Source organism: Ambystoma mexicanum, chromosome 13 (assembly GCF_040938575.1).
Source record: "Ambystoma mexicanum isolate Mex_15411 chromosome 13, UKY_AmexF1_1, whole genome shotgun sequence".
Classification (NCBI taxonomy): Eukaryota; Metazoa; Chordata; class Amphibia; order Caudata; family Ambystomatidae; genus Ambystoma; species Ambystoma mexicanum.
Genome location: NC_090938.1, coordinates 26903434 through 26920167, shown reverse-complemented (window position 1 = coordinate 26920167; position 16734 = coordinate 26903434). Strand labels below are relative to the sequence as shown.

At 47.8% G+C, this 16734-nt stretch overlaps 1 long non-coding RNA gene across 1 annotated transcript; it reads right to left on the bottom strand.

Moving 5' to 3' along the window:
• Window positions 1-6510: 6510 nt before the first annotated feature.
• On the bottom strand, window positions 6511-16070 carry LOC138520767 (uncharacterized). The gene is made up of 2 exons (XR_011282877.1): window positions 15509-16070; window positions 6511-9299 (listed from the first exon to the last, which is right to left on the bottom strand). It is a non-coding gene; the product is annotated as an uncharacterized lncRNA (long non-coding RNA).
• Between the last annotated feature and the right edge of the window lie 664 nt (window positions 16071-16734).

The window sequence follows — 16734 nt, the reverse complement described above, 5'->3', positions numbered from 1 at the left end:
GATCATGTAAGGTGCAACATATGAGATTCAAAGGGACAGTGCTGCTGTCTAAAGCCTGATCATGTAAGGTGCAACACATGTGATTCAGAGGGACAACTCTGCTGTCTAAATCCTGATCATGCAAGGTGCAGCATGTGCGGTTCAGGTGAGAGCTCTGCTGTCTAAATACTGATCACATGTATTGCAACATGAGTGATTCGGAGGGACAGCTCTGCTGTCTATAGCCTGATCCTGTAACTTGCAGCATGTGCGATTCAGGGGGACAGCTCTGCTGTCTAAAGCCTGATCACATGTGGTGCAACATGTGTGATTCAGGGGGACAGCTATGCTGTCTAAAGCCTGATCACATATGATGCAACATGTGCGATTCAGGGGGACAGCTCTGCCGTCTAAAGCCTGATCATGTATGGTGCAGCAATTCACGGGGACAGCTCTACTTTCGTAAGCCTGATCATGTAAGGTGCAACATGTGTGATTCAGAGGGACAGCTCTGCTGTCTAAAGCCTGATCACGTATGGGTCAACATGTGCGATTAAGAGGGACAGCTCTGCCGTCTAAAGCCTGATTACGTATGGGTCAACATGTGCAATTCAGAGGAACAGCTCTGCCATCTAAAGCCTGATCAAGTATGGGTCAACATGTGCGAATCAGAGGGACAGCTCTGCCGTCTAAAGCCTGATCACATATGGGTCAACATGTGTGATTCAGAGGGACAGCTCTTCCATCTAAAGCATGATCAAGTATGGGTCAACATGTGCATTTCAGGGGGACGGCTCTGCTGTCTAAAGCCTGATCACGTGTGGTGCAACATGTGCGATTCAGAGGGACAGCTCTGCTGTCTAATGCCTTATAATGTAAGGTGCAACATGTGCGATTCAGGGTGACAGCTCTGCTGTCTAATGCCTCATCACGTGTGGTGCAACATGTCAAATTCAGGGGGGACGGCTCTGCTGTCTGAAGTCTGATTACGTAAGTTGCAACATGTTTGATTTAGGGAGACAGCTCTGCTGTCTAATGCCTGATCACGTGTGGTGCAACATGTGCGATTCATGGAGACTGCTCTGCTGTCTAAAGGCTGATCACATAAGGTGCAACATGTGTGGTTCACGGGGACAGCTCTGCTGTCTGAAGGCTGATTACATATTGTGCAACATGTGCGATTCAGTGGGACAGCTCTGCTGTATAATGCCTGATCACATGTGGTGCAACATGTGCGATTCAGAGGGACAGCTCTGCTGTCTAATGCCTGATCACGTGTGGTGCAACATGTGTGAATCAGGGGTACGGATATGCTGTCTAATGCCTCATCACGTGTGGTGCAAAATGTGCGATTCACGGGAACAGCTCTGCTGTCTAAAGTCTTATCACGTATGGTGCAACATGTGCGGTTCACAGGGACAGCTCTACTGTCTGAAGGCTGATCACATGTGCTGCAACATGTGCGATTCAGGGGGACAGCTCAGCTGTCTAATGCCTGATCACGTGTGGTGCAACATGTGCGATTCAGAGGGACAGCTCTGCTGTCTGAAGGGTGATCACGTAAGGTCCAACATGTGCGATTTAGGGAGACAGCTCTGCTGTCTAATGCCTCGTCACGTGTGATGCAACATGTGCAATTCAGGTGGACGGCTCTGCTGTCTAATGCCTCATCATGTGTGGTGCAACATGTGCGATTCAGGGTGACAGCTCTGCTATCTAATGCCTGATCACGTGTGGTGCAACATATGCGATTCAGAGTGACAGCTCTGCTGTCTGAAGGCTGATCACGTGTGGTGCAACATGTGTGATTCAGGGTGACAGCTCTGCTATCTAATGCCTGATCACGTGTGGGGCAACATATGCGATTCAGAGTGACAGCTCTGCTGTCTGAAGGCTGATCACGTGTGGTGCAACATGTGTGATTCAATGGGACAGCTCTGCTGTCTAATGCCTGTTCACATGTGGTGCAACATGTGCGATTCATGGTGACAGCTCTGCTGCCTAATGCCTGATCACGTGTGGTGCAACATATGCGATTCAGGGGGACAGCTCTGCTGTCGAATGCCTGATCACGTGTGGTGCAACATGTGCGATTCAAAGGGACAGCTCTGCTGTCTAAAGCCTGATCACGTGTGGTGGAACATCTGATCACGTGTGGTGGAACAGGTGCGATTCATGGAGACTGCTCTGCTGTCTAAAGGCTGATCACATAAGGTGCAACATGTGTGGTTCACGGGGACAGCTCTGCTGTATAATGCCTGATCACATGTGGTGCAACATGTGCGATTCAGAGGGACAGCTCTGCTGTCTAATGCCTGATCATGTGTGGTGCAACATGTGTGATTCAGGGGTACGGATATGCTGTCTAATGCCTCATCACGTGTGGTGCAACATGTGCGATTCAGGGGGACAGCTCTGCTGTCTGAAGTCTGATCACGTAAGGTGCAACCTGTTTGATTTAGGGAGACAGCTCTGCTGTCTAAAGGCTGATCACGTATGGTGCAAAATGTGCGATTCACGGGAACAGCTCTGCTGTCTAAAGGCTGATCACATAAGGTGCAACATGTGTGATTCAGGGGTACGGATATGCTGTCTAATGCCTCATCACGTGTGGTGCAACATGTGCGATTCAGGGGGACAGCTCTGCTGTCTGAAGTCTGATCACGTAAGGTGCAACCTGTTTGATTTAGGGAGACAGCTCTGCTGTCTAAAGGCTGATCACGTATGGTGCAAAATGTGCGATTCACGGGAACAGCTCTGCTGTCTAAAGGTTTATCACGTATGGTGCAACATGTGCGGTTCACAGGGACAGCTCTACTGTCTGAAGGCTGATCACATGTGCTGCAACATGTGCGATTCAGGGGGACAGCTCAGCTGTCTAATGCCTGATCACGTGTGGTGCAACATGTGCGATTCAGGGGGACAGCTCTGCTGTCTAATGCTTGATCACGTGTGGTGCAACATGTGCGATTCAGAGCGACAGCTCTGCTGTCTGAAGGGTGATCACGTAAGGTCCAACATGTGCGATTTAGGGAGACAGCTCTGCTGTCTAATGCCTCGTCACGTGTGGTGCAACATGTGCGATTCAGGGTGACAGCTCTGCTATCTAATGCCTCATCATGTGTGGGGCAACATATGCGATTCATGGTGACAGCTCTGCTGCCTAATGCCTGATCACGTGTGGTGCAACATATGCGATTCAGGGGGACAGCTCTGCTGTCGAATGCCTGATCACGTGTGGTGCCACATGTGCGATTCAAAGGGACAGCTCTGCTGTCTAAAGCCTGATCACGTGTGGTGCAACATGTGTGATTCAATGGGACAGCTCTGCTGTCTAATGCCTGTTCACATGTGGTGCAACATGTGCGATTCATGGTGACAGCTCTGCTGCCTAATGCCTGATCACGTGTGGTGCAACATATGCGATTCAGGGGGACAGCTCTGCTGTCGAATGCCTGATCACGTGTGGTGCAACATGTGCGATTCAAAGGGACAGCTCTGCTGTCTAAAGCCTGATCACGTGTGGTAGAACATCTGATCACGTGTGGTGGAACAGGTGCGATTTAGGGGGATAGCTCTGCTGTCTAAAGCCTGATCATGTGTGGTGCAACATGTGCGATTCAGGGGAACAGCTCTGCTGTCTAATGTCTGATCACATGTGGTGCAACATGTGCGCTTCAGGGGGACTGCTCTGCTGTCTAAAGCCTGATCACGTGTGGTGGAACATGTGCTATTCCCGGGGACAGCTCTGCTGTCTAGAGCCTGATCACGTATGGTGCAAAATGTGCGATTCAGGGGGCGGCTCTGCTGTCTATATCCTGATCACGTAAGGTGCAGCATGTGTGGTTCAAAGGGACAGCTCTGCTGTCTAATGCCTGATCACGTGTGATGGAACATGTGCGATTCAGGGGGACAGCTCTGCTGTCTAATGCCTGATCACGCATGGTGCAAAATGTGTGATTCAGGGGGACAGCTCTGCTGTCTAATGCCTGATCACGCATTGTGGAACATGTGTGATTCAGGGGGACAGCTCTGCTGTGTAATGCCTGATCACATATGGTGCAATATGCGCGATTCACAGGGACAGCTCTGCTGTCTAGAGCCTGATCACGTATGGTGCAAAATGTGCGATTCAGGGGGCGGCTCTGCTGTCTATATCCTGATCACGTAAGGTGCAGCATGTGTGGTTCAAAGGGACAGCTCTGCTGTCTAATGCCTGATCACGTGTGATGGAACATGTGCGATTCAGGGGGACAGCTCTGCTGTCTAATGCCTGATCACGTATGGTGCAATATGCGCGATTCACAGGGACAGTTCTGCTCTCTAAAGCCTGATCACGTATGGTGCAACATGTGCGATTCAGGGGGACAGCTCTGCTGTCTAAAGCCTGATCACATGTGTTGCAACATGAGTGATTCTGAGGGACAGCTCTGCTGTCTATAGCCTGATCATGTAACTTGCAGCATGTGTGATTCAGGGGGACAGCTCTGCTGTCTAAAGCCTGATCACATGTGGTGCAACATGTGTGATTCAGGGGGACAGCTCTTCTGTCTAAACCCTGATCATGTAAGGTGCAACATGTGCGATTCAGGGGACAGCTATGCTGTCTAAAGCCTGATCACATATGATGCAACATGTGCGATTCAGGGGGACAGCTCTGCCGTCTAAAGCCTGATCATGTATGGTGCAGCGATTCACGGGGACAGCTCTACTTTCTAAAGCCTGATCATGTAAGGTGCAACATGTGTGATTCAGAGGGACAGCTCTGCTGTCTAAAGCCTGATCACGTATGGGTCAACATGTGCGATTAAGAGGGACAGCTCTGCCGTCTAAAGCCTGATCACGTATGGGTCAACATGTGCAATTCAGAGGGACAGCTCTGCCGTCTAAAGCCTGATCACATATGGGTCAACATGTGCGATTCAGAGGGACAGCTCTGCCGTCTAAAGCCTGATTACATATGGGTCAACATGTGCGATTCAGAGGGACAGCTCTGCCATCTAATGCCTGATTACGTGTGGTCCAACATGTGCATTTCAGGGGGACGGCTCTGCTGTCTAAAGCCTGATCACGTGTGGTGCAACATGTGCGATTCAGAGGGACAGTTCTGCTGTCTGAAGGCTGATCACGTGTGGTGCAACATGTGCAATTCAGGGAGACAGCTCTGCTGTCTAATGCCTGATCACGTGTGGTGCAACATGTGTGATTCAGGGGGACAGCTTTGCTGTCGAATGCCTGATCACGTGTGGTGCAACATGTGCGATTCAAGGGGACAGCTCTGCTGTCTAAAGCCTGATCACATCTGGTGGAACACCTGATCACGTCTGGTGGAACATGTGCGATTCAGGGGGACAGCTCTGCTGTCTAAGCCTGATCACGTGTGGTGGAACATGTGCGATTCAGGGGGACAGCTCTGCTGTCTAAGCCTGATCATGTGCCGTGGAACATGTGCGATTCAGGGGACAGCTCTGCTGTCTAAGCCTGATCACGTGTGGTGGAACATGTGCGATTCAGGGGGACAGCTTTGCTGTGTAAAGCCTGATCACGTGGTGGTGGAACGCCTGATCATGTGTGGTGGAACATGTGCGATTCAGGGGACAGCTCTGCTGTCTAAGCCTGATCACGTGTGGTGCAACATGTGCTATTTAGGGGGACAGCTTTGCTGTGTGAAGCCTGATCACGTGTGGTGGAATGCCTGTTCATGTGTGGTGGAACATGTGCGATTCAGGGGACAGCTCTGCTGTCTAAGCCTGATCATGTGTGGTGCAACTTGTGCGATTCAGGGGGACAGCTCTGCTGTCTAATGCCTGATCACGCGTGATGGAACATGTACGATTCAGGGGGACAGCTCTGCTGTCTAAAGCCTGATCACGTGTGGTGCAACATGTGTGATTCAGGGTGACAGCTCTGCTGTCTAATGCCTTATAATGTAAGGTGCAAGATGTGCGATTCAAGGGGACAGCTCTGCTGTCTAAAGCCTGATCACGTGTGGTGGAACGCCTGATCACGTGTGGTGGAACATGTGCGATTCAGGGGGACAGCTTTGCTGTGTAAAGCCTGATCACGTGTGGTGGAACGCCTGATCATGTGTGGTGGAACATGTGCGATTCAGGGGACAGCTCTGCTGTCTAGGCCTGATCACGTGTCGTGCAACATGTGCTATTTAGGGGGACAGCTTTGCTGTGTAAAGCCTGATCACGTGTGGTGGAACGCCTGATCATGTGTGGTGGAACATGTGCGATTCAGGGGACAGCTCTGCTGTCTAAGCCTGATCATGTGTGGTGAAACATGTTCGTTTCAGGGGGAAAGCTCTGCTGTCTAATGCCTGATCACAAGTGGTGCAACATGTGTGATTCAGAGGGACAGCTCTGCTGTCTAATTCCTGATCACGCGTGATGGAACATGTACGATTCAGTGGGACAGCTCTGCTGTCTAATGCCTGATCACGTATGGTGCAATATGTGGGTGCGATTTCTCGCCGTCCATAACCAGTACAAGAGGGACCCTGCAATAACTCAGACAGAAAAGAGCCAAGTTAACATTACTTTATTAATGCACAAGCATTCGCGAATGGGCAGCAAGTTCAAACGTCTCGCAAAGCAAGTCGTCAAAGTGCCGCGCTTTGCCCTGCACATCGTGGTCCTTTTATACCCATCTGTTTTACATTGTCATACATTGCTGCACATAGATTATGTCCACCACAAGGCGGTTCCTCCCAGTCATGACTTTGCATCAAGGTCAACAGTTCAACATCTGCTATTGTGGTTTCCTGTTATCTGTTATTCGCTCTCTCTCGTGCCCCTCTGTGTATCTCTGTGCACGAGGCTGTGCTTACTCATTCCTTCCCCACCCGTAATCTGCAGATAGTTTTAGCAGGCTCAACATGCTTCGACATACAGTGACCAAACACAATTCTTCTGTTAAAAACAAGTTCTTGCCAGGTCAGCAGGTCTCTTTCTAGTTTGCAATTGCTATTCATATATGGCCATTAAACGCCACCGTATAAAAGAGAAGGCCTCTTCTTTTAGCAAAAAGTACATTCTTTTAACGCATATGATGATTAGTACAAACTCCAAGTGTGAGCACAACATTACATATGTATGCGTACCTTCAATCCACCCTTTGCTCACACTTGAGCATCAATCTAAACCTTCCTAGCATAAGCAGATGGCAGGAAAGCAACATCATCACATACTGTATGTACCATAATCTTCTCCAGGCCTCCCATGTCAAAAAATTCCTGTTGTACATGGCTTTTATCCATTGGATTTAGGCGCGTTATGCTGGAAGAACACATGGAAACACAGCACGACACACATACCGGGAAACATTGGATGCAGAGACAAATACCTACAACTATTGCCGCTAGAACCAGTATAGGCGTAAGAAGTTGCCATCCAATTTCTTTCAGGAGCTTCATCCACCAGCTATCTCCTGACCCTTCCTCCTGGTGGATGCTATCCGCCACTTTATGCAGTTTGTTTACTCCATCCAGGATTCCTGTACTCCCTTCTGGTATGTAAACACAGCATTGGGATCCCACCAAAAAACAGACTCCGCCCCTTTCTGCAGTGAGTATGTCTAAGACATACCTATTTTGGAGAGCCACTAGCCGAATTGCTTTCATTTCATAAGTGATGTTTTCCATTAGGTCTGCAGATTCTTCGATTACGAACTCAAGGGCCCTGCTTAGCTTTTGGATTTCTTGACTGTTCATAAAGATGCCCGCTGGAGGAACCAGGACCCCCATCAGATCTATAAACGTTTCCCATCCTGTAGGTTGATACGTAGGAATTTTTGGGTTTACTGCTCGTTTATTTCTGCTGTGTATTTCTTTATGCAGAGTAGACGGGGCATATACCATCACAGCCGGCATTATTCTGGCTATGTAACATACCCCAACAAAATCTTTGGCTAACCACAAATAAGCCCTCTTGTTACAGACGTAGGCATGTCCTTCAATCTGTAACAATCCCTTCGTGTAGTTATTTAGATTCACCATTTGACTGCACCCCGAGATCATTCTTTGATTACCTCTTGCGCTCCTCTTAAAACATATATTCTTTGGCCTAAACTCTTGTGTGATGGTGATAGGGGGAGGAGGTTCTCTTACTATCTGTACCATAGCAGGTGCAAGCCCGATTCCCTCAGTTTTGATTTTATAGCGTATCTTTTCCTTTAGAAGGGTTTTGTTCTCTCCTCTAACATAACAAGCGGTATTCGGTATCATATATTGCTGTGCTGACACTATTCTCATGTAAATTAATGTACACCCCGCATCCTCAGTAACTGGCGATGCGTACACTGGGATGCCTTCACTGCTATGTCGGGGCATGTGGGTGCAGATCCAGCAATCAGTTTTATTCACTACCCCATATGTTGTGTTTATTATCTTCACGTATTCATTTTTAGCATAGTCTTCCGGGTCGTGTTGGTCATAGGCATCTCGATTCCTGCTCTTGACCCAATCTGTTCTCCCTGTTTCATTTGACTCGGGCAACAGGTTCTTTAATTCATATCTAGATGGATGTTCCAGATACCAGAATATTATGGCAAATGCTATTAGTACTACTATCGTGCATACAGAAAACAAAATTTTGCCTCTTGTGGTACAAACTGGTATTTTCCTCTTACCTTCTGTGTTTGAGGAGCATACACTTATCCGTTCAGGGACTAAACCAGCATACACGGGTGTAGACATAGTTCAGTATATGGCTCAGTATACAGCGTATATCAGTTGCAACCTAGCGATATAGCAATATCCCCTATTTAAAGCACCAGTGTCCTTATTACTCTAGTAGTGGTAGGTCTCACTGAAAACCTTCATCCGATCTGTCCCACGTCTCGTAGTGCCTGTCCCAGGAGGGGAACGCCGAAGGCCCTTCAGGCTACAAGCCCGTCGTCTTCAGTAAGGCACAATTCTGCTAAAACCAACAAGAGAGTCCAAATGTTCATCTCCCTAATGATCAAAGTTCAAAACAGTGTCCTTACACGTTGCTTGGCACATACACGTCACGGGATCGGAGGCGATGGGCACACCTGTCACTGGCATCTGGCAGTACACTTGCAACCTGCGGTTTGTCGGTTCCCTTTTCTGGAGGAATCAATAGTGGCAGCGTCTTCTTGACGTGATTCACGTGGTACCAGTGCGGTTTGCCATCAACTTTTACCGCAGTTTGTGTTGCGAGGAGAACCTGAAACGGGCCCCTCCATCTGGGTTGCAGTCCGCTGGTGCGATCGAAGGCTTTTATAACAACCCAGTCACCGGGCTGCACGTCGTGACCTTCTCCTATCAGAGGAGATGGAGCTACTGCGTTCACCTGTGCATTAATAGAAATCAGTCTATTAGTTAACCCAATACAGTACTGTTGTAATGCAGGCCATGCTTGCTCAGACAATCTCTTAGGTGATATGGGGGTCCCAATACTTGGTGGACGCCCCATAACAATTTCGAAAGGAGATAAACCATGTGTACGCTTAGGCATAGTACGCATACTCAATAATGCAATAGACAATGCATCCGGCCATTTCAGTCAAGGGCATCCAGTGTTTCAATCTGCATTGTGCTGTGGAGGTGGCACTATTGTCCCGCAGGGGATATGCTTCCACCCATCCTGAGAACCCACATGTCATCACCAAACAGTAGGAATGTTTATTTACAGGCTCCAGCTGTATAAAGTCCATATACACCACCTCAAAAGGGCAGGTGGGTAACTTACTGTGGCCTGCCGGGGCTGGTACACCTTTCCCCACATTATATAAAACACATATTTCACATTGTTTTGCCCATTGGCGACAATACATTCCCAATCTTTTGTTGTACCACACAGTACTTAAAACTTCTTCCATAGTTCTTGCGTTAACGTGGGTTGGACCATGAGCCACGCTCACTATCACAGGTAAGTATGCGTCAGGTAGTACCCAAGTATTCGTATTGGTATGTGCCCATAGCCCATCTACCGTCTCCTCGTATTGATCATCCTTGTGCCAAGATAGTCTTTCTTCAATGGTTGCATCTGCTTGGATTTCCTTTACGCGCTCCTTCGTCCCTTCCATAGTCACATCCCTCCCCACTATGAGCTGTCGGGCTTCCCACCGAGTGTCCCTTGTGGCAGCTAGTTTAGCCATCTGGTCAGCCAAAGAATTTCCCTGCGTGACATAATCCAGTGTTTTTTTATGCGCTGAGCACTTCACTACGGCCACCATTTTGGGCAGCGTAAGGGCTTGCAATAATTCAGCAATCAATCGGGCATGTTTAATAGTATCACCTTGGGAGGTTAAAAACCCACGCTCTCCCCAGAGTTTACCAAAACTGGAAACCACCCCGTGCGCGTAGGCTGAATCAGTATAAATTGTCACTTTCATGCCGCTGCTTAACACTAATGCTCTAGTTAGCGCAATCAATTCTGCCGCCTGCGCCGATTTCTCACACACTTTCCCACTCTCAATCAACTGTTCCCCTGTAGTTACTGCATACCCTGCTGTTGTCTCCCCATTTGGCAGTTTGAAACAGGAACCATCACAGAATAATATACCCTCATTATCAACCAGCGGGGTGTCTTGCAGGTCTGCTCTACCCTTAGTGTGTTCTTCCATTTGAATCACACAATCATGCCTAATGTCATCAGGTGAGGTGGGCAAAGGAAGCAGTGTCGCTGGATTCAAAGTGTTACACCGTTCAATTTTTACATTACTGGCAAACAGGATCATCTCATACTGTGTGAGTCTAGCTGTAGTCAAATGCTGTGTATGCACTCTATTCAGAAGAACATCTACCGTATGTGGAACTTTTACTGTTACTTCACTCCCTAGGATGATACCTGCACTTTGTTTTAGGGCTGTCGCTGCTGCAGCTACTGCTCTCATGCATGGGGGTAGGCCTCGAGCTACTGAGTCCAGAGTGCTAGAAAAATATGCACATGGTCTCTGTTTACCCCCTTGTTCCTGTGTCAAGACTGACACAGCGCAACCTTCCTGTTCATCAACAAAAAGGCAAAATCTCTTAGTATAATCAGGTGTGCCTAAGGCCGGTGCGTGGCATAGAACATCTTTCATAGCTGTCAGGGCTTTTTCCATCTCAGGTGTCCATTCTAATGGGCCGTTTTCTTGTACTTCTTTTAAGGCTTTTAGCATGGGCTGGATCAATACAGAGAATTCAGGAATCCAGTGCCTACAGTAGGATAAAACACCAATTATCCTTCGGAGACCCTTTGCCGTGTCTGGACCTTTTATGGACTGTATCAAAGCAATGCGATCAGTAGACAGGGTTCGCCCCTCTTCGGACAGCTCAAAGCCTAAATAATGGACCTTTTGTTTTACATACTGCATTTTGGCTAGGGCTACCTTGTGCTTATTCTCTGCTAAGTGCATTAGCACCAATCTGGTCACATAATGGCATTCCTCTTCGGTGGCTGCACATAATAGCAAATCATCAACATATTGTATCAGAGCAGTGTTAGCGGGTAGGGCTAGGTTATCCATCTGTGTTTTTAGTGCTTGGCTGAATATGGCGGGACTTTCTGTATATCCCTGCGGGGCTCTAGTAAATCGATACTGTCTATCTCGAAGAGTAAAACTAAACAGGTACCTGCTTTCTTCGGCAATAGGAATGCTGAAGAAGGCATTTTTCAAATCAATTACCGTAAACCATTTTGCTGTTTTGGGAATTAAAGTGAGTACACTTGAAATATTAGGGACAACTGGATATCTGGGTTCTACTATTTTGTTTATTTCTCTTAAATCAATAATAAAACGATAGGGTACGGCTTCATCACCTTTCTTGTGTACTGGAAGGATCGGAGAGTTACAAGGGCTATCATTTGTTGGCTCTACCACCCCTAACCGTATCATGTCCTGTACTATTTGATATAGTGCCTGCTCTCCCTCGTGTGATATGCGATATTGTTTTATCCTGGGCAACCTGGCACCGGGCTTTAGTTTGATTACTACTGGGGAAACATCCAATACTCCTACATCATTCCCATGAGTGGCCCATAGTTCATTCGGGATGTCTTGGAGTTCCGGGGGCAGGGTTTGCATTACTCCTATCATACTCATAGGTTTGCTTATGGTCATTCTCACTCCCTGGGGGGAGCAATATATTGTGGCCCCTAGCGTTTTTAATGCATCAATACCTAACAAGTTTTCTGGGCAGTGATTGGTCAACAGCCACCCATTCTCCCATTTTACCCCATGAAGTTCCGCTTCTACTATTTCACTTACAGGAGTCTTTATTGGATTTCCCCCAAATCCAACTGATACCTTGCTTTTATCCGATAATGGGACAGCGGGGACGGCTCTGATATTCACGGAACTGTTTCCAGCTCCTGTGTCTACCAGACATCTCAAGTTTCGGTGGGGGCCGATCCTAATAGAGGCATAAGGCCCCCTTTGGTCTATAGGAACCTGCACCACTCCCGCTATCTCATTCCGGCATCCTCAGGACATATCGCTTGTGTTATCCTGAAAATCATCGCTATAGTATACCCCTTCTCCACATTCTTCACCCTGGCATACACCTTGTACTTGTGGTGTTTGTTGTGGCTGATACAGTAGATTGGGGGGAGGCGGGGCCGGCCAGGGAACATCCCCTCTTGCTTGTCCGTCAAAGGCATTGGGTTGAGGGGGTTTAAACATTCTATTGTCTTGGTTGCCGTACCCACCAGTCCTATTTCCTGGGGCAAATGTTGTCTGTGAAGGGGGCCGTACGCCCCTTCCTCTCCCACCACTCTGGGGACACTGGGATTTCCAGTGTCCGGGTCTCTTGCAGAAGGCACATACATCTTGGGGTAGCCCATCCCTCCTCCCATATAGCGCACCTTCTTGCACTGTACCTCTTCCTGTCCCTTGGCCCCCTATCATGTTGCTACTATAGCCCTGTGACGGGCCGTTATAATTGTAGTTATACCTGCCTTGGGGCCCTTGATGCAACTGTTGCATCAACACTTTGGTTTTTAAATCCTTCTCTTGTCGTGCCTTTTGTTGTCCCTTCACTCTTTCCCCTCTTTCGTAATACCTAGCCATTTCGAGGAGATCCCGGGGGTTCCTAGTCATCCATGTACTTTCTGCCCTCCTAATGTTCTCCTGAATTGGCCCGTGGAGCCCCTCTACAAAGTTTGTGGCAAAGTACCGTTGGCCCGTTTCAGACCCTATCTCTAGCCCACTGTGCGCTTTGAATGCTGCTTCATAACGCAGAAAGTACTGTGCTACCTCCTCACTTGCACCCTGTATCACAGCGGACAGTTTCTCCACATTCACATCAAATGGGGGTAACACCTTTTCTAGAGCCCTCAGGACTGCCATGCCATGCCCCCTTAGGGGTTCAGGATATTCCTCATGCAGTTTTCTATTTTTGCTCGCATCCATTACATCTTTCCATTTTATTGTTTCATTGTCTTTGGCACGAAAGGGGGTCCATATTTCTTCTGGGACAATGGCTAACAATATGTTATCTACATCCTCTACGGTAAATAACCCTGGTCTGAATAACTTTCCTACTTCTTTGTAGAATCCTGCCGGGTCTATACGGGGGTCGGGGATGGACTTAGTGATATGCATTAATTCAATTCGGGATAAAGGGACATACACATAGGTGCGCATCATGTTACCAGTGGCTGCCTCTATGGTGGGTTGGCACTCTCTCATTGGCATTAATAGTGACTTTTCTGTATTTGTTTGTTCACTCACAAGGGCCTGCACTGGTGATGAAGCAGAGGACTGGTGACTAAGAGTTTTCTCTTTTATTTTTTTATAATCTTTTAATAGTTTCTCCACCTTAGCCATCCTCCATTCTTCCGCCCCTGAATCATCCACTCTTATATTAGATAGCAGTTTCTTATCCAATTCCGTCCTAATCCTATTCCACTGGGACACATATCTAGGCTCCTTTTCCTCTTCTATATCATCCACCCTAATAAGAAGATATTTAATTACGTTTACTTGTATAGGCCAGCCAAGGCCCTCCATCAGACTCACCAGGGTGGACATGGACTGTGAGTGTATGGATGCTATCATACGATTAGCTACGTTTTGGCCCGCCTGGTCTGCATCTTTGAGTTTAGCCTCTCTTTCCCTCACCTCTCTTTCCCATGCCCTCTTTTCCTTCTCCCATTCAACACTGCCCCTTATGACTTCCTCTATTATGTCTGACATACATCCCCATAACTGAACACTGGACGCAGTCACTGGTAGTAACGCGACAGCGTCCTGATATGCTGAGGGCAGATCCGCAGTACTCTGTCCTCTCAATTTACAGTTACCCTCATGAAAGGTATATAGTTTAGTGGCCACTGTCCTAAATTCCAAAGGTGTCAAACACCCCAATTGGTCCCGTAGGCTGTCATTGAGGGGTGTGCCATACAGCCCGGTCATAAGGATTTGCAAGTCTCCATCTCTATCCTTTTCTACAGTAGTCGTTCTCCTATGGTCTATCAACCTATCTGGGTCCCCATACTTCATTGGGAATTCCACCCTTTCACCCTCACTGTCTGCCGGTGGAGCTGTAGCTCCTGGAAACAATAATTCAGTCGTTGTTTGTTCTGCTTCTAGCCCTATCACATCTTCATATCGAGGCACCGGCACGGCAGGATACATACCCCCACTGTTCTTAATCATCATATGTCTATCCAACTGATCTAGCCTCTCACCCTTCTCTTTTATCTCTAGATCATGTAATTTTTGATTTACCGTTCTCTTCTGCTCCTTTGCTTTTTGTTTATTCTGAGCATTGCGCCTGCGCATTGCTTCTACCCTCCATAGTCGTATAGCCTCAAACTGTGCGGGTCTAACCCGTCTTTTTACTAACTCTATTTCTACTTTGGATATGCGGTCCACATCAAAGGACCCGGTGTCTGGCCATTTATGCTCAATCAAATCTTTTGTGTATTCGGACCATTCTTTTAAGAACAATGTTGAATTCAATCCATGTTTAATCAACATATCAAATGCAGGGGTTCCTTCAAGAGGGGCATAGTGTCTCTTGCCTATACCACTCTTGCTGGAAGCCGCTTGACCCATTTTGTTGGTATACCACAATTGCCTAAAACACTCACCTTTCCCAAATATGCACCTATTGGCTAACAATAATAATACATCCTCCTGGCGTATCTAACATATCATATCATCATTTCAACATTACTTCTTCATAGACGGACTTACCACCGTCCTCTTCACAAACCCTGAATCATTATTTCCTTATTCCATCATGCATCCGTCCATACCACTTATCTTAAGGGTCCCGCCAGAGTGTTCCGGACCCGAAGGGCGACAGCCTGCTGTTCCACCGCCGACGGAGCCGGAAAAACAAGGATGACGCGTTGGTTGCAATCAAAGGTGCGGATTCAGTTGTTGGGGCCCCGTGATCAATTCCTTCTCCGGTTCCGCCGCGGCGTTCCTCACCCAGTGACGGACTGTCGCTCCTTCGCGTCCCACTTCTGACACCAAAATTGTGGGTGCGATTTCTCGCCGTCCATAACCAGTACAAGAGGGACCCTGCAATAACTCAGACAGAAAAGAGCCAAGTTAACATTACTTTATTAATGCACAAGCATTCGCGAATGGGCAGCAAGTTCAAACGTCTCGCAAAGCAAGTCGTCAAAGTGCCGCGCTTTGCCCTGCACATCGTGGTCCTTTTATACCCATCTGTTTTACATTGTCATACATTGCTGCACATAGATTATGTCCACCACAAGGCGGTTCCTCCCAGTCATGACTTTGCATCAAGGTCAACAGTTCAACATCTGCTATTGTGGTTTCCTGTTATCTGTTATTCGCTCTCTCTCGTGCCCCTCTGTGTATCTCTGTGCACGAGGCTGTGCTTACTCATTCCTTCCCCACCCGTAATCTGCAGATAGTTTTAGCAGGCTCAACATGCTTCGACATACAGTGACCAAACACAATTCTTCTGTTAAAAACAAGTTCTTGCCAGGTCAGCAGGTCTCTTTCTAGTTTGCAATTGCTATTCATATATGGCCATTAAACGCCACCGTATAAAAGAGAAGGCCTCTTCTTTTAGCAAAAAGTACATTCTTTTAACGCATATGATGATTAGTACAAACTCCAAGTGTGAGCACAACATTACATATGTATGCGTACCTTCAAATATGTGCGATTCACGGGGACAGCACTGCTCTCTAAAGCCTGATCACGTATGGTGCAACATGTGCGATTCAGGGGGACAGCTCTGCTGTCTAATGCCTGATCACGTGTGGTGCATCATGTGCGATTCAGAGGGACAGCTCTGCTGTCGAATGCCTGATCACGTGTGGTGCAACATGTGCGATTAAAGGGGCAGCTCTGCTGTCTAAAGCCTGATCACGTGTGGTGGAACACCTGATCATGTGTGGTGGAACACGTGTGATTTAGGGGGACAGCCCTTCTGTCTAAAGCCTGATCACCTAAGTTGCAACATGTGCGATTCAGGGGGACAGCTCTGCTGTCTAAACCCTGATCACCTATGGGTCAACATGTGCGTTTAAGAGGGACAGCTCTGCCGTCTAAAGCCTGATCACGTATGGGTCAACATGTGCAATTCAGAGGGACAGCTTTGCCATCTAAAGCCTGATCACGTATGGGTCAACATGTGCAATTCAGGGCACAGCTCTGCCATCTAATGCCTGATCACGTATGGTGCAACATGTGCGATTCAGGGGGACAGCTCTGCTGTCTAAAGCCTGATCACGTGTGGTGCAACATGTGTGATTCAGGGGGACGGCTCTGCTGTCTAATGCCTGATCACGTGTGGTGCAACATGTGTGA